The sequence below is a fragment of the Saccopteryx bilineata genome, chromosome 10 (genome assembly GCF_036850765.1).
Source record: "Saccopteryx bilineata isolate mSacBil1 chromosome 10, mSacBil1_pri_phased_curated, whole genome shotgun sequence".
NCBI classification, from domain to species: domain Eukaryota; kingdom Metazoa; phylum Chordata; class Mammalia; order Chiroptera; family Emballonuridae; genus Saccopteryx; species Saccopteryx bilineata.
The window spans coordinates 68,722,246-68,740,231 of record NC_089499.1 but is presented as its reverse complement, the minus strand read 5'-3'; the positions used below and the strand labels follow the sequence as shown (position 1 = coordinate 68,740,231).

The 17,986-nt window shown below is 43.9% G+C and overlaps 1 protein-coding gene across 1 annotated transcript in view; it reads right to left on the bottom strand.

The window, feature by feature from the left end:
* Positions 1-15,718, bottom strand: part of TAFA4 (TAFA chemokine like family member 4) — a 304,694-nt gene extending 288,976 nt beyond the window's left edge. Inside the window, exon 1 of the mRNA XM_066244832.1 lies at positions 15,543-15,718. The gene's annotated coding sequence lies outside the window, so the exon portion shown is untranslated. The remainder of the gene's footprint in view (positions 1-15,542) is intronic.
* Between the last annotated feature and the right edge of the window lie 2,268 nt (positions 15,719-17,986).

The following is a 17,986-nucleotide window of genomic DNA, read 5'->3' as shown; positions in this document are numbered from 1 at the left end:
CAGGCTAGAAACCCCGAGGTCACCAGCTTGAGCACAGGCTCATCTGACTTGAGCTTGGGCTCACCAGCTTGAGCACAGACTCATCTGGCTTGAGCATGGGCTCATCAGCTTGAGCGCGGGGTCACTGGTTTGAGCATGGGCTCACCAGCTTGAGCGCGGGGTCACTGGTTTGAGCATGGGATCATAGACATGACCTCATGGTCGGTGGCTTGAGCCCAAAAGGTCACCGGCTTGAAGCCCAAGGTCACTGGCATGAGCCCAAGGTCACTGGCTTGAGTAAGGGGTCACTCACTCTGCTGTACACCACCCCCCTTTTGGTCAAGGCACATATGAGAAAGCAATCAATGAACAACTAAGGAGCTGCAACGAAGAACTAATACTTCTCTCTCCCTTCCTTTCTATCTGTCCCTATTCGTTCCTCTCTCTGACTCTCTCTCTGTCTCTGTCAAAAAAATAAAAGGGCAGTTTTGCTGTTTGGATGTTTGTGCTGTTTAGCCTTCCACATAAACTATCTTCTAACATGCCCTAATCTGACACACAACTGGGAAGCTTCATCTGCTGTCTGCAGTGCAGGGCTGGTGGGGGAGGGGGGCCCAATGGCAGGCCGCCGGCGAGGAAAGCTGTGACATCTTGACAGTTGGGCAGAGATGACTAAAGTGAAAACCTGCTGGAGGAACAACAGAGATGGCTAGGTCCCAAAAAAATGCTAGTACAAACCTAGTCATACACAACATACTCCATAAACCGGCTGTGTAATTAGCACACAGCTCTGGAGACAGAGGAGGTGAAATGATTCGGACCCTGTCAGGTGGTTGCCAATTCTAACCTTCCTGCCAACACGCACACATTTCTATAAGACAGACCATCTCTAAAAAATCTTGCAAATCCCAGTTTTTAAAAATGTGTATTTTCTTTCTTTCTTTTTTTAAGTCAAACACTTTACATTTGTTTCTATTCAGAAGAGACTTCGGTTTACAAACTTCACATTTTTTAATGGTGCAAGACAAACTAATATCCACTGAAAGAAAAGCATTCCATTTACGTAAACACAGAGGATAATTTATTCCTCCAACTGGCAGAAGAATGCAACAAACCAGGCGTCTGTGCAGAAACTTACGAAACCCCTCAAGTCCTATAATTCCATTTAGAACTTGATCTCTGGTCCTGACCAAATCGTCAGTTATTCCCAGAATGGATGAAATCTTAAATCCACATCAGTTTTTAACATCTGCTGAATCTTAACTATACAAAAGCAAAAACAAAATTCCTGTATGTCCCCTGCCAACAGGATTAAAACTTACATCAGACTGAAAAGTATGTGGAAATAGAAGCCACATTTTTTCCTATTCAATACAGATATTAGCAGATGTGAGAAACCGGCAATGCTGGTGATGTACCGTGTGCAGCAAAACTGTCTCAACCTCCATTTAGTCCATTTTATGACTCCTACTTTCAATGTCCTCAACTACAAAGAACGTACCTTACTCTCTAAGAGAAAGGTAGGAACATTCTCAAACATTTTCTTATATACAACACTGAAAAAAACACCTGATTTGTATTTTTGGCTCAGTAATTTAAATTAACCTTCAGAATCACAGTAGTCAGATAAACTTTCATGTATTACAAAATGAGAAACTCACAAACTACTCAAAAACAATGTTGCTTTACGAACATCTCCATATTAAAAACTTTTAAATCAGAATGATGATCTACAGTCATGCAAAGTATGGTTCAAGGCTTGGCAGCAGGAGCACCCAGCGGGAACTTGTTAGAAATGTAACTTCTCGGGCTCCATCTCAGATTTCCAGAACTGGTAGCTCCGGAGGGAGGTCCTGGACACTCTTAGCAAAGCCCTGCAGGTGGTTTTTACGAACTGGTCTAATGACAGTATTGTGATTTCCAGTAATACTGGAATTGGGAAACAAGCATACCAAATAAGATTGATAATATGAAGTACATTTTAAAGATCCAGAATTTTCAGAGGACAAAACTCTGCAATCAGTATAAACCCTGTATCAATCTCCCCTGTTTCTTCTAAGTAAATGCGGACTGTAGCATTCATACATGGATGTAGTCAACTGCTTGTAAGTCCATGTCTAACTACACTGTGGTTCAGAAATATTTGCATTTCAAACCAAAATCTGAAGTTTGCACTGGAGAGCTTGAGTTCTTTGTAAATGTGAAAAATAAATTCAGAATCAAATGTCTTGAAGAAGCAGTTTTCTAGGAATTTTGCCAGTTCTTTTTCTCAGGGTGACCTTAACTTTCAGACTTGAGGAATATTTTTCTGTCCTAATAATACTTTTGCAGGATGATTAGTGTACTTTGTGTGTGTGTGTGTGTGTGTGTGTGTATCAAAATGAGCCAATGTTTCCCCATTATCAAGAACACCATCGCCTAACCTGTGGTGGTACAGTGGATAAAGCATTCACCTGGAACACTGAGATCACCGGTTCAAAACCCCAGGCTTGCCTGGTGAAGGCGCATAGGGGAGTTATTGATATACTAACGAGGCCAGTATCAATCGTGAGCTTACCTGTATTCTCTGTTTCCCTACTCACCCATAAGGAACATAAGGCTGATGTGTTCCAAACATTGACCATTTTCCTCTAAATAATACAGAAACTTTACAAATGAACTGCTCACACCCAACAGGCAAGATTCCAGGCTTATTTCTAGGCTTTTAGAATCAAATTAGACTGCCCTATCAGATACCTATTTGTACGAATGTTAATTTCAAGTGTATTTTAATGTCTTCACTTCACATCTTGCTTTTGCTCATCACACCCAGCAGGGTCTCTTCCACTGAGCAATCACAATAATGAATAAACATAGGGTGCTTATAGATTACTCGGGCACCACAAAATTGAAAAATTGTTAATTCTACAAACTGACTAAATGTGTCATTCTCTGCAGTAACTCCATTGCCCTGCATTTTTGGTATGAAAGATGTCTCAGTAAAGTAAAAATGTAATCATTGCTCACATTCTACCTAAGGCTGATCTTGATCTCAATTATTACCTTGAATTGTCTCAACTCCCCAGCTCCAACAAGAAGCAAAAATTGGTATGGCATTTTAGAAACCATGGGAGACATGATTATGAACTACAGAAGATTTGAGACAAAATTTTATCAGCAGCCAAAATAACCAGTGTATATTTATTGGTGTTTTATTGTTTTTATAAAATACCAGTTTCACAATGAATGTTTAACTCATGGGAACTCCAAGTCTCAATCAAATCCCTCAGTGTGGCAAAATGAAGACTTTTAGAGCTTCTCCCTGAACTAAACATGTTTGTTGTTTATCTCTTATCCCCTACTATACCTGGGCCATATAAATGAGGAGTTCAGTCAGTATTTCTTGAATTGAAAGAATCAATGATCTAGTCCAAGCTTTGGTTCTGGACCGTGCTGTCAGAGTTCAAATCATAGCTCTGACACAGCTATCCATGTGCCTTCATCCTGGTGTGCCTAACTTTCCTCACGCAGAGGAGGAGGAGGAGGATGTGTTGACCCTGTAGAGCTGGGGGAAGGGTTAGATAGTACATAAAAATACTTAGTCCAGTAAAATGATACAGCAACTGTAGAAAGCAGTATGATGGTTCCTTAAAAAATTAAAAATAGAATTACCATGTGATCCAGAAGTTCCATTTGTGAGCATTGTTGGGCAGATAAAATATATCATGCTCACTTTGTTAAAGATGGTGCTGCCCACATGGAAGCTCATCACCCAGGTGATTGCTTGGGATGGGCATGATTAGGTTAATATGTGCTGGGGGAGGGCTTTCATGCCAAAAGGTTTTAAAAGGAAGAGAGATCACATTGTTCCAGGAGAAGAGTGATTACATTCTAGGAAGAGCCCATGCTGTAGGAGAGCAGAGAAAAGCCACGTGGAGGAGGCCAGGAGAAGTAGCCAAGATGGTGGAGTGCTGAGGGAGAAGCCATTTTGTGCAGTTTTTGCAGAGAAGGAGATGGGGAACAGAGGTGTATAAGGCTGGTGAGATAGAAACCTTTGATTCTAGGAAACTCGAATAAGTCTGTAGCTTTGTGAGCACTGAATGAGTGGGTTTTGGAGCCCAGTGTGTGTTTTTAGTTGCACGCTGGGTACAAGCTAGGATTAAAGACAATGGCCCAGCCTGACCTGTGGTGGCGCAGTGGATAAAGCGTCAACCTGGAATGCTGAGGTTGCCAGTTCAAAACCCTGGGCTTGCCCGGTCAAGGCACATATGGGAGTTGAAGCTTCCTGCTCCTCCCCCCTTCTCTCTCTCTCTCTCTCTCTCTCTCTCTCTCCTCTAAAATGAATAAATAAATAAAAATTAAAAAAATTTTTTAAAAAGACAATGGCTCTGTTGCTTCTTTACCAACTGTCTGAATCCAGTGCGAACCTGCATGAGCCAGGCGGCTGTGATGGTGGTTGTGGCTACTGGCTTTACACTTGGTGTAGCCTGTGGCAGGATTCGGAGATCGGTATGGAGCTGCCACCACCTCTGAGCGGTAAAGTAGAGGACTGGCTGCTGTTACGGTTCCCCATGGCTGTCCTTTTGGGGTCTGTAGGCTGGCTGACTTTTACAGCCATGTGTGAGGAAACTGAGAGCTCTGTGGAAGAGGCTGTCCGGGACCTGCAAACCGAGCAGTGGAAGGAACTGGAGCAAACGTGGGAGAAAGAGATGCCGACCCTGGAGCTGGAGCAAGCACCGGAGGAGGCCAACCAGGTTCATGAGATTCACTTGGAAATGGAGCAGCCGCTGGAGAAGAAATCACAGGTTCATGAGTTGCCGATTGCCATGGACGTTGTGGAAAGCCAGCAGTGGCAGGAGGCCGGGGCTGAGGCTGGGTCTGAGGCTGGACCTGGGGCTGCAAGGCTGGCAGCAGGAAGCTGATGTTTTCAGTTCCTCTTTGGAGAATGAGGAGAATCAGTCTGGAGTTGCGATCCGCAGTCTCCAGAAGGTGAGAGCCCAGCAGCAAGGAGTACCTGCTATGTACGCCCCTGGTACGTCTGCGATTTGGGGACACAGGGGTGAATGCCATCATGCTCTCCGGAGCAGAGATGGAAATGCTGACTGCCATTGCCACATGCTCCTCTTGAGACAGTGTAAGACCTGCCAGGACGGCAGGGATGAGGGGGATGGCTGACGCCCCATGTGTGTGGATTGATTCCTGGACTATGACTGGAGTGGGCACTGGCTCCTTTGTTGGATAGACTTACGGATTTTGGACAATGTGAAATACCCTGATGGGATGGGGGACAGCTTTCCCTGCCCCGGAAAGCTTTTCCCATGGCTACAAAGAAGGCCGAGGACATTTTACACTTTTGGAAAAGTGCTCAGAGACTGGTGAAATGTATCTTTGTAATTGTTCAAATTGTATGATTTGTCATGTTGTAATTTGTGTAATGTGCCTAATTTCCTTGCACAGTGATGGCGGTGGTATAGATTGTGGATAGTAAAGTGAGCATTGGGGTGGACTGTTGCGCAGATAAATAAATTATGCTCACTTTGTTAAAGATGGTGCTGCAAAGGCTCTGGCCAGTTGGCTCAGTGGTAGAGCGTCGGCCTGGCGTGCAGGAGTCCCGGGTTCAATTCCCGCCCAGGGCACACAGGAGAAGCACCCATCTGCTTCTCCACCCCTCCCCCTCTCCTTCCTCTCTGTCTCTCTCTTCCCCTCCCGCAGCCGAGGCTCCATTGGAGCAAAGTTGGCATGGGCGCTGAGATGGCTCCATGGCCTCTGCCTCAGGTGCTAGAATGACCCTGGTTGCAACAGAGTGATGCCCCAGATGGGCAGAGCATCGCCCCCTGGTGGGCATGCCGGGTGGATCCAGGTCGGGCGCATGCTGGAGTCTGTCTGACTGCCTCACCGTTTCCAACTTCAGAAAAATACAAAAAAAAAAAAAAAGATGGTGCTGCCCTCATGGAAGCTCATCACCCAGGTGATTGCTTGGGATGGGCGTGATTATGTTAATATGTGTTGGGGGAGGGCTTTCATGCCAAAAGGTTTTAAAAGGAAGAAAGATCACGTTGTTCCAGGAGAAGAGTGATTACGTTCTAGGAGAAGCCCATGCTGTAGGAGAGCAGAGAAAGGCCACGTGGAGGAAGCCAGGAGAAGTAGTCAAGATGGCAGAGTGCTGAGGGAGAAGCCATTTTGTGTAGAGTTCTTGCAGAGAAGGAGATGGGAAACAGAGGTGAACAAGGCTGGTGAGGTAGAAACCTTTGATTCTAGGAAACTCTAATAAGTCAGTAGCTTTGTGAGCATTGAATGAGTGGGGTTTGAAGCCCAGTGTGTGTTACTTGCCCGCCGGGTGCAAGCTAGGATTAAAGATGATGGCCCACCAGTTCTTGGCTCCATTGTTTCTTTACCGACTGTTCGAATCTGATGCAAACCTGCATGGGCCAGGCGGCTGTGATGGTGGTCATGGCTACTGGCTTTACAAGCATACACCCAAAAGAATTGAAAGCCAAGACGCAAACAGGTTTTTGTACACCCATGTGCATAGCCACATTATTCACAATCACCAAAAAGTAGAAGCAACCCATGTATGTCCAACAATGGGTAAATAGATTAAAGTGTGATATATACACACATTAGAATTTGATCCAGCCATAAAAAGGAAGGCAGCTCTGATGCACACTACAATATGGACGAGTCCTGAAGACAGTGTGCTCAGAGAAATAAGCCCGATGTAAAAGGACAAATATGGTGTGATTTCATTTGTACGAGGTGCCTAGAGCAGTTCAGTTTGTAGAGACAGAAAGTAGAATGGTGGTTGCCAGGGGTTGGAGGAAAGACGAGTGGGGAATTGTTGTTTAATGGGAACAGAATTTTGGTTTTGCAAGATGAAAAGAGTTCTGTGATAGATGGTGATGACAGCTATACAACAATGTGAATGTTCTTAATGCCACTGAGTTGTACGCTTGAAAGTGGTTAAGTAGGTAAATTTTAGGTTATTCGTATTTTACCACTATTTTTTTATTTTTATTTATTGGTTTTAAGGAGAAAGGAAGAGAGAAAGAGAAGAATCATCAACTTTTTGTTTCACTTATTTATGCATTCATTGATTGGTTCTTATATGTCCCTGACTGGGAATTGAACCCACAACCTTGGCATATGGGGGCAATGCTGTAACCAACAGAGATACCTGGTCAAGGCTCACCACAGTTTTTTAAAAATATTTATTAGTACAGTACTGTAAAGCCAGTAGCCAGGGCCACCAACACAGCAGCCTGGCCCATGCAGATTCGCATTGGATTCAAACAGTCGGTAAAGAAACAACAGAGCCAAAAGCTGGTGGGCCATCATCTTTAATTCTAGCTTGCACCCAGCAGGCAAGTAAAAACACACACTGGGCTCCAAAACCCACTCATATTCAGTGCTCACAAAGCTACTGACTTATCCGAGTTTCCTAGAATCAAAGGTTTCTACCTCACCAGACTTATTCACCTTTGTTCCCCATCTCCTTTCTTCTCTCTGCACAAACTGGCTTCTCACTCAGCACTCCACCATCTTGGCTGCTTCTCCTGGCCTCCTCCATGTGGCCTTTATCTGCTCTGCTCTCTAATGCTAATTTCAGGAACTAAGAGAGCAAGCTCCCGTTCTGCCCCCATTTTATAGTGTAGAAATCCAAACCTTTAATCTAATATACAAAATAGGGAAGTGTCTAATATCATACAAAGTCACTTATCTGGGGCATGATGGGATTGTACCACCCCACACCAAAAAGGGTGGGAAAGGCTTAGTCCTAAAACCAACCCCCAGGCTACAAGGATCCTGCCTGCCCACAGCCCGCCCCCAACACACATTAATATCACCTGGGTGACAGGCTCCCATGTGGGCAGCGCCATCTTTAACAAAGTGAGCATAATATATTTTATCTGCCCAACAAGTACCCAAAAATATGCTTATTCAACAGATGATAGCTATCAGTGCTACTATAATTTTTTTTTTGCCAGGTCAACAAAGCAAATATTTGACAAACATTCCTTAGTATTAAAATGAGAAAGGAGACTCCCCCTTAAAATAAGAGGCTTCAAGGAAATTTTATAATTTAATCCAAGCGTTCAGAGAGAGTTTTAGATATAATTTTTTGTGTAATTTACAAAATCTCAAGATGGCTGATAATATTCCTGTTTAGGAAGGGCTGTTATACTGTAAATGAGGAGGTTTTCATACTTAGAAGGTTGTGAATAGAAGGAGGAAGGAGGCTTGGATCCCCTCCCTTCTCTACACCTGGGTGAAAGAAGGTAAACAGCCAGGAATGTAGGAGGGGGAAGGGAGCCTTGAGTAGCCCTTTCCTCTCCCCTTTCTTCTCCTTAATGGGTGATTTACAAATGATTGTCCTCGGCATCCTGTAAGCCCCCTCCCATCCTGAAATCATGTAATTAATGACAAAGGAATCATGTGACCCATGAATGTGAACTTATGTTCTGTAAAGGGTATATAAGATGTAAGAAATCTAATTTCAGGGAGCACATGCCTTTGGAGCTATGGCTCCATGTGCTCCACTGGCTTAACAAATTCTTTTTCCTCTTATAAGTTGTCTGAGTGTCATTCCTCCGAGGTTTCACTCTCCTGCAACAAAAACAGCAAATGGCCACAGAAAACGCTAGTAAATTGACATTTGCTATGAAGGTCCCATTCCATTTCAATGTCTCCATGCCCACCCATGCCCTCCCCTCCCCTGGCCCTGTGGGTACCATATGGCCTCACTGGGTATGTTAACCAGCTCGCTCCCCAAGCCTTGGCTGCATGTTAGCCCTGGGCTCTGACGTAGGTGAAAATCTAGCACACAAGGAGAATGACGTTGGTACAGAGGGACAGACTCACAGCCATGCCCAGCTTGTTACTGGAGAGCCATGCTCCTAGCAGACCTGATGGGCACAAGAAGCAGGACAGAGTGCAAAGAGAAATCATGGTTGATATAGGGAGGGCTGGGCCCTGGTAACCAATTTTATGGATTTTTTTTATTTGTGTGTCTCTGTGTGTCTATGTCAGTGTTCTGAGAAGGAATTAATCCAAAAATATAGATGAAGAAAGCTGTGTGTCTCCTATGTGAAGCTGGGTTGCATAATCAGTTCTGAAAGCAGAGAAAAGGTAACAGATGTTTAGTTTACATTACAATCCAGCTGCTTCTGGAAGGGCGGCCAAATCCTCAGGAAGACTGCAGGGATTTGCTGTCTCCTCTAATACATGCAGAGGATGCACCCCAATAACATTTTCTTTGGATGGCTCTAATTGAACACCCCACTGTACAAAATATCTATGGCTTCCAAGCTACTTATTTGAAACCACACACCAATGAAAAAGGTAGAACTGAGGGACTTACTCGAATACTGATGTGGAACTTGCTGTGTTTGGTAAAGTGGAATGCATTAAAGGAACTCAAAATCCCTTTTAACTTTTGGGTGTTTTGTGACTAATATTAAGATGAATTTTTAAGTAGAATAACATAGAGACATGGAAAATAATGGCATAAAGCCCTATTTACTAATCCATCATCCTGCCCAGAATGGCTCCAGAGCAGCTCTGAGTCTTACATAAATACATATAATGTGGTCCCCACAGCACCGGATGCCTCCATAATCAAGGGACTTTGTCCTGACAGCATGGAGAGTTAGCCTTCTTCCTCAGCTGTGGGTTCACCACATTCCCTCCCATTGGCCTTGTAATGGGAATTTGTTTACAAGTAAACAAACATGACACAGATTGATTGGCATATAACCCATTTATCAAAAATGGCTAGGTCTAAATATCTATATGTGGATAAGAGCAGGAGGAGACTGGATATATATTTACTAAAATATGAAAAGAAATTGTCCCAGTGATAGAATTGGGTTCATTTTTTACTTCCCTTTATATAATATTCTACCGTCTTTGAATTTTTTTTACCCCAAACATATATTATCTTTATATACTGCTCATAAAAAGTAGGGGATATTTTCAAAATGAAGCAATAAAATATCCCCTAATTTTTGTGAGCAGTATAAATTAAAAAGAAAGAAAGGTATCTTCGAAACAAAAGCCTAGAGTGATTAAAGAATCTTGGCTTGTGCCTGCAGAGGCTGGGCTTCCTGACAGAAATGAGGAACAGGAACACTGGAGAAATCATTCCACTCTAGGCCTTCCAAGGTGCACTAGAGCAGTTTCTCAGCCACAGCGCTCTTGACATTGAGGGTCAGGTAATTCTTTGCTGCAGGGCTCTGCTGTGCATTATAGGATGTCTAGCATCCCTGCCCTCTACCCACTGGAGACGCACCCATTGTCTCTCAACACCACCAAACAGCCTCTGGGAAGCAAAGCTGCAGGTGAGGATCTAGACTCCAGATGGTCTTTCCGTTTCTTCCTTGATGGACACCCTCTTTGTCTATTTTAGAAGCTGTATCTAATGCTGAGGCTTTAGACCCACAGGTACCTATGGTCTACCAAGTACTCGTCAATATTTTGCTGATGCATTAAGCAAAGGATGGTATGAAAATGAAAAAAGTAAATAAATTAACCATGAGTTTTCAGAGAAAGCTTTAGGACATATGACATCAATATGAAATTAAAAGAACTTAAGCAGTCACAATGGTCATTCAAAAAACTAGTAATAATAACTCTAGCTTTGGATAGTTTCACTTTTAGTTAAGACAATTCAAATGCTGCAGAAATTTTCAACTGGTTTTTTTGTTTGTTTGTTTGTTTTTAATTTTTATTTATTCATTTCAGAAAGGAGAGAGAGAAGAGAGAGAGAGAAGGGAGGAGGAGCAGGAAGCATCAACTCCCATATGTGCCTTGACCAGGCAAGCCCAGGGTTTCGAACCGGTGACCTCAGCATTTCCAGGTCGACACTTAATCCACTGCGCCACCACAGGTCAGGCTCAACTGCTTGTTAACCTGGAATGAACCTACAGCATTAACAGAACCAACACAGATTGTTTTGTATGTAATGCTATATTTTTATTGAAATTAAAAGCTAGTGTTTTCTCTTTATAAGAAACACAATGGTATCTCCATATGTTCTAAATGTGATACTTAATTCTTCTGCACTAACAATGTTACGAACAATCTCATAAAAGGAGACAAATTATCCACATCTTTACTATCTTTCTAAACAGCATCTTTTAATTTACCATTTTATTAACAAGAAGCCCTAGTATCTGACACTACGATACTTCTGAATAATTGAAATTATTTATGCTTATGCTAATGACTTGTTACTGTAATATCCTGACATTTTTTTAATTAAAAAGAGTAATTTTAAAAGATTCAGTGTGGTTTTAGATTCATGACTTTGAAAATCAGGATCTCATCCATGGAAAGAGAGCCATCCAGTAACCAGGTTGTTTCATTAACATCGACACCCTACACCTGGCACATACTAAGTGTTAAACAGATGGAGGGTACTGTTACTGTTATGCATAACCATGCCAGTGAATAAAGTTTTAGTACAAATTACTAGTTTGGTTTAACATCAACAAAAAAAGCACAAAGTATAAAAGGAGACTATAACACAATAAATTAATAATCTGAGTTCTGTTTCACAAGTAAAACAAATCATTACCTAAAACTGCCTCATTAATATTTTAATATATGTGTCTTTTCATGTATTCAAAAGGTCCACATTTAGTCACTCCACCCAATCCTCCTCCAAAGACACCTCCCCTTTATTTTTTCACCTTTCTTTTTGTGACAGAGACAGAGAGCAAGACAGATAGGAACAGACAGACAGGAAGGGAGAGAGATGAGAAGCCTCAGTTCTTCATTGCAGCACCTTAGTTGTTCATTGCTTGCTTTCTCATATGTGCCTTGACTGGGGAGATACAGCAGAGTGAGTGACCCCTTGCTCAAGCCAGCGACCTTGGGCTTCAAGCCAGAGTCCTGGGCTTCAAACCAGTGACCTTGGGCTTCAAGCCAGCGACCTTTGGGCTCAAGCCAGCAACCATGGGGTCATGTCTATGATCCCATGCTCAAGCCAGCAATCCCACGCTCAAGCTGGATGAGCCCGTGCTAAAGCCGACGACCTCAGGGTTTCGAACCTGGGTTCTCTGCATCCCAGTCCAATGCTCTATCCACTATGGTCAGGCACCACCTCCCCTTTAAATGTCTCCTTTGCAAAGGAGACAGCTACTACGAAGTGTCTCAAGCTAGCTGGTACATACAAGTGTCAAATCCTTGAGCTGGGTTCAGCTGAGCCAGGAGAGTGAAAGAAGCTGGTGTGCTGTCCACGCAGAGCCAGCTAAAACAGGGCCCTGCCCATCACAAGATTCTCTCCACAGACCTCCATGGGAAAGGGCCCTGGGCTAGGACGCAGGACCCCAGGGCTCTAATCCCAGTTATTTTATAACCAGGGATTCAAATCACAACATCTCCTACCCTGGATCTGCTAGAAAAGTGAATTTTGAGGTACTTTCCAGATTTAAAATACTGTAAGCCTTTGGGTCTTTTTTTAAACCAAATTCTTCAATTAAATTCATGTTTAAAAAATATTAAAAAAGAGCCTTTTAACTGACTTTATGGAGGAAAATGGATATAACCTACATGGCAACTGTAAATCAGAAAGAGATACATTTATTTTTCCCCCCACAAATATCAAATAGCTGGGAAGGCAAAGTTCATTGTATCCTGTGAGAGGGGGGTTGCTGATGTCCCCAATTGAGTGGGTTATCATTAGGACAGCCATGCCTACAGACTGCCTAGGACAGACTTGAGTTTTGTAATAACATTTCAAAACAAATAATTATGAAATGATTAATATGTCCAAGCTCACTTCACCAATCCCTTTGTAGACACTTTTTTCTATTGCCCATCCTCCACTCTCAGTCCTGAAATCTTCTCAACAAATTAGAATAAAGTGCACTGTGAGATCACTTAATCATTTTATGATTGGCTTCAGGAGTTGAAGTCAATTTGCTGATAAAACCCACACATGCACACAAATAAATTAGTCTATCACCTCAATGTTCCATCTATCGAGGAAAAAAATATCAAATGTCTAGTCTATGTATGATGATGGCATATATGTAAAGAAATAAAACCAGAATGGAGGGTGAAAAACTCCCAAAGAAGAAGGCATGAGAGGGAAAACATACCTATGTAAGTTCTAAAAAAGATCTATAAAAGTGCAACTGAGAATTTTATTATTAAGCTAAACTTCTTAGTATAGATATCCCCAGAACTCTCCAGCTGGGCAGCTAATTGAGAGTTAGGAAGAATCCAAAAGACTTTTCCCTCTTGTCACTCATCACAGGCGATACAGAAACCCTTGCCTGCTCAACATGATTATGTTACTTTTGTCAATGCACTTCTAAGCCGATAGGGGATTGGCTAGGGATGATGTCATACCCCTGGGAAAATCCCCAGTGAATATAGTTTTAATATCCTATGCATCAACACATCATTTACATAACAAAGTATTATATTAAGTGTGACAATGAATGAGCTGCACTGATAAAAGCAGACATTAGAGAAAAGCTATGTGCCATTGAAAAGATAGGATGGGCACGCGCTGCGCGCGCGCGCGCGCGCGCGCGTGTGTGTGTGTGTGTGTGTGTGTGTGACTAAACATAACTAGGTCATCAAATGATACACATCTCTAAAAAGAGCAAAAAATGAATACTGAAATTCAAGTGACCTAAAACAGTCTAGTGCTATAAATATGAAAAGATTACTTCCAATGGAAAAAAAAATCAATAATCAAGTAGAAACAATTGTAGATTTTTCTCTGTTGATGTTGAGGGAGAAGTAAAATAAATAAGTAAGTAAATAAATAAATATCATTTTTTTAAAAAGTGAATTGGTGCCACTGCTTTTCTGGAGAGGGTAACTTTCTTATCTTAAACCGGTAAAACTGGCCAATCCACACCATCACTTAAAACCTCAGTACATTTTAAAGTGTCAAAGGGTAGTGAAGATGGTCTAAGAAGGAAGACAGTGAAATCACACAATGCAGAACAATGAGACAGAAGATCAGAGAAAGGAAACAAAATTCGGCTTTCAACTATGAAAACGCTGAAGATGAGACATCCACACAAATGAAGAAAACTTTTTGTACAAATTAATGATGCCAACTCACAGGGCCACTTTGGGAGCACACAGTCATCCTTAGTCATGATGACTCTCAACACTGCTCTCATGCTGCCTTATTAAGATGGGTATTTCTAATCTAAAGAGTTTGGCTTGTACATTGATTTATGACTACAAATTTAGCAGAAATGTTTCTCACCACAAAGCACACAGCGAGTAGTTAAGAAGTCTTCTAGTCATACATACATCTGTTCTCAATTGACTTAGCGGAAATACTGATTGTATTGTGAAATGGGTGTTCCTATATTATTTTAGCGATTTTTTTTCTAATCCAATCCCTGCCCCATCAGGGCTCAGACACATAGACAAACTGCCCCCACGCCAGTGTGATCAGACAGCTAAGGCAGCAATGTACGCAAGTTTGGGTGTGGGGTCTGCAGATGTGGTCTCCCCATTGTGGACAATCCCTATACCTAGAATATTCGAGAAAGAACCAGACCAACACTTTGAACATGCCCATCCCCACACACCCGGATCTCATCACATCACATCAACCTTGCAAGTCTTGGAGGAAAAGCCATTGAAAAGTTAAAGGGGAAAACAGTTCAGGGATACAGATACTTTACTGGTGTGGGGGGGGTCCCTAAATCCTGATAGAGGATGAGCAAGCACATAAGTAGGTCTCAGCAAGTCAATGAATCCGTGTTTATACATCTTGCTGGGAAGTTGATTCATAGCTTGTCTAAGATTCTCAGAGGGGGCTGTGGTGCCCCCAAACATTAAAAGATACTTATTCAAGAGATCCCCCTCCCCCAGTGGCACTGCGTCCAGCTTGGGCTGCTTTCTTACGGCGGAGTATGAGGCTTTTCACTTACAATCCTCTCCAAGGATGAGCTCATGGCTTAGGGTTAAAGATGCCCTCCATTCCAATAGCAGATTGACAGGGCAAATAAGGCAAGAATAGGTCTGAAAAAGAGGGTAAGAAATATACACGCTGGTTTGGTGAGTAAATCCGGAAAGAGACAACTTCCAGACCCGCTCTAGTTCTCCACTTGCACGGGAAGCTTTGCGCTCCCAGCCAAAGAGGCGTCCAGGGCGCACGCGGCCCCTTCCAGCAAGAGCCCTGCAACCAGGGGTGGCGGCTGACCCGCTAACTCCCGCTATCTCCTACAAGGACTCAAGGGTGAGGCCCAGAGGGATCAAGCCCCAAGGCCGACTTTTCGAAAGCAGGAGCTCACTGCGCGTTCGCCCTCCCTCTCCTCGTACCAATACATCAGGTGGCCTCCTGCACCCATGGGGCACCTCAGGTGTCTCTGAATGGCAGGCAGGAACCCCTACGTTGGAAGCACCGCTGCCCCTCCCCATCCACACACCCTCACTCCAGAGCGCTGCCTCCAACATCAGGTGAGGCCAGCTGCCGCACAGAGCACGGGATGAGGGGTCTGCACTGAGCCTAGTCCAGTCGGTATCGGTCCTAGAGGCAGCTGCTACCTAAGAGACAGAAATTGAGCATCGGGTCCAAAGCTACCCAAAACCCATCCTCTTACCTCTCCTTTCAACTTCCAAGCCTTCTTACTTGACTGGAGTTGGCAGCCAATCTGCGCATCCAGGGCGAGGCACCGATCTCCTTACCCGAGCCCGAGGACGCTCACGGTGCCGCCTCCCAGCGGGAACCCCGGGAATGGCCCATCACCGCCGCAGGTTCGTGGTACAGAAACTTCCCATGTCTCTCCAAAGACAAGTCCGAAACTGCTGCGGGAGAAGCGGCCGCCGCGACTCCACACAAGGGACCGCAGGTAACCGCGCGCGGGGTCGGAGCCTCAGTCCAGGGCGGCGCGCAGCCCGCAGCCTGAGCCTGGTCTGGGTGCGGCGCGGGCCGGAGGGGCTGGGCCGCCGCGGGCTGCGCTGATTGGCCAGGCGGCCCTCTGCCCTGCCCCTGCCTGGCGGGATGGTGCCTGTGGCCCGGCTCTCCAGGCCCCGCGCCCCTGCTCAATTGCCCGGCTCCCACCGCTCGGTTCCCCGCGACTCTCCCGAGCGCCGCTCTGTGGCCACCACTCCGCAGGTGCTGGGAAAACGTATTCTTTCCGAACGCCTGCAAGCCGCTCTGAGACCGGTATAAGGGAGAGGAATTTAGGCTTCGACTCGCAATGGAAAGCGATCCCCATGCATCGTGTCTCCATCAGAGGACCCAAAGCAATTTGCAAACAGGCTCCCTTAGCCGCTCAGAGCGTAGCACAGGCATGACTAGTTTGGCTTCTTATGTAATATGCTTGCATGGAAAAGGAGGAAAATCCGCACAGATGTCAATACCTGAATATTTTCGGCTTTAAAAATTATTTTAAAAAATACAGCCAAGACTTATTTGATCTGCACCTCATGCCAACCCCTAGTACTTTCTCCCATCCCCAAGTGCAGTAACACTAACAATCAGTGACACTTAGATCTCCATTTAATGGATAAGAAAGCAGAGGAGCAGAGAGTAGCATAATTTACTGAAGATCACACAGTTAATTAATGGTAACTGTGTAATTTGAACCCAGGAAGCATCCTTGCAGAATCCCCTGAGAACTTGTTAGGAATGCAGACTTTCAGACCCCACCTGGAATGAGAATTTTCAGCGTAACAATATCTCCAGGTGGTTAGTGTATGCATGAAGTTTGAGAAACATTGCCTTAAACCACCGTGCTGTGCACTGTCATTGGTTTGCTTTATGATCTCCTGGTCCTTCTACTCTGCATTGACAGTAAATAAGGTGTCATTCTGCCTCAGTCGCACTCCCAAGTCTGTTTGCCCTTCTCTGAGCCTACTGCTTGAACTAATCTGTGGCAGCCTCCCTTCTCTCTGTCCTCCACACACACAACACACACACACACACACACTCCATATTATTTTGTATATCATTTGACATCTTCAATCCTTTCCTTTTTTTTATTATCAAAATTGTGGCTCTACAGCCAAACACAGTTGTACTACCAAGTTGTGACCAATCTAAAAGGGAATTCAAACATCAGAGACAGGGACTTGATCTTTGAGACATCTGTCAGTGATGAGATTCTATGAAGGAAAGAGCAGATCCAAGAGAGACCTGAATCTACACAACAGGAGATGTCAGCGCTCTCTCTGGACACCATTCATTTATTCACTCAATCAAATTGAGAACCTGTTTTATGTCGGGCACTGAAACAGTGGCTGGTACATACAGGAGTATACAAAACAGTAAAGATTCCTGCTTCTGTGGAGTTTGCCTTCTAGGGAAAGAGGCAATTAACATAATAAGTAACTGAAATACAGAGTGTGTATGTCATAGAGAGAAATACAGTGCAGAAAGGGACATGAGTGCAGGAAAGCTATGGTTTTAAACGTCATGTCCAGGCCAGTTCTCACTGCAAAGATAACATGTGAATAAAGATTGGGAAGAGCCAAGGAATTCCACGTTCATTCAGATGAATAGTGATCCAACACTGTGAGTCAGCCATGGTTCTGGACACTGTGAGTCAGGCACAGTTCTGAACACTGTGAGTCAGGCACGGTTCTGGACACTGAGTCAGGCGCAGTTCTGGCCTGGGTCTGTGTGTTTACTTGAGCCTTGCTTAAGTTTTTTACATCCAAGTTTTCCTGGACTGAAATTTTCTTGTCCTGATTTGGGAAAGAAAAAAAAAAAAAAAAAAAAAAAAAATTTATATATATATATATATATATATATATATATATATATATGGGTAATTTCGTGAAGTTCAGCCTAATACTATATTCTCCCACCCTGGATGTTTAGTATTGTTAGGGATTTAAATGTGTTCCCCAAAATCTATATGTTGACAGTGGTAGAGCATCAGCCTGGCATGCAGGAGTCCCAGGTTTGATTCCCGCCCAGGACACACAGGAGAAGTGCCCATCTGCTTCTCCACCCCTCCCCCCTCCTTCCTCTCTGTCTCTCTCTTCCCCTCCCGCAGCCAAGGCTCCATTGGAGCAAAGTTGGCCCGGGCGCTGAGGA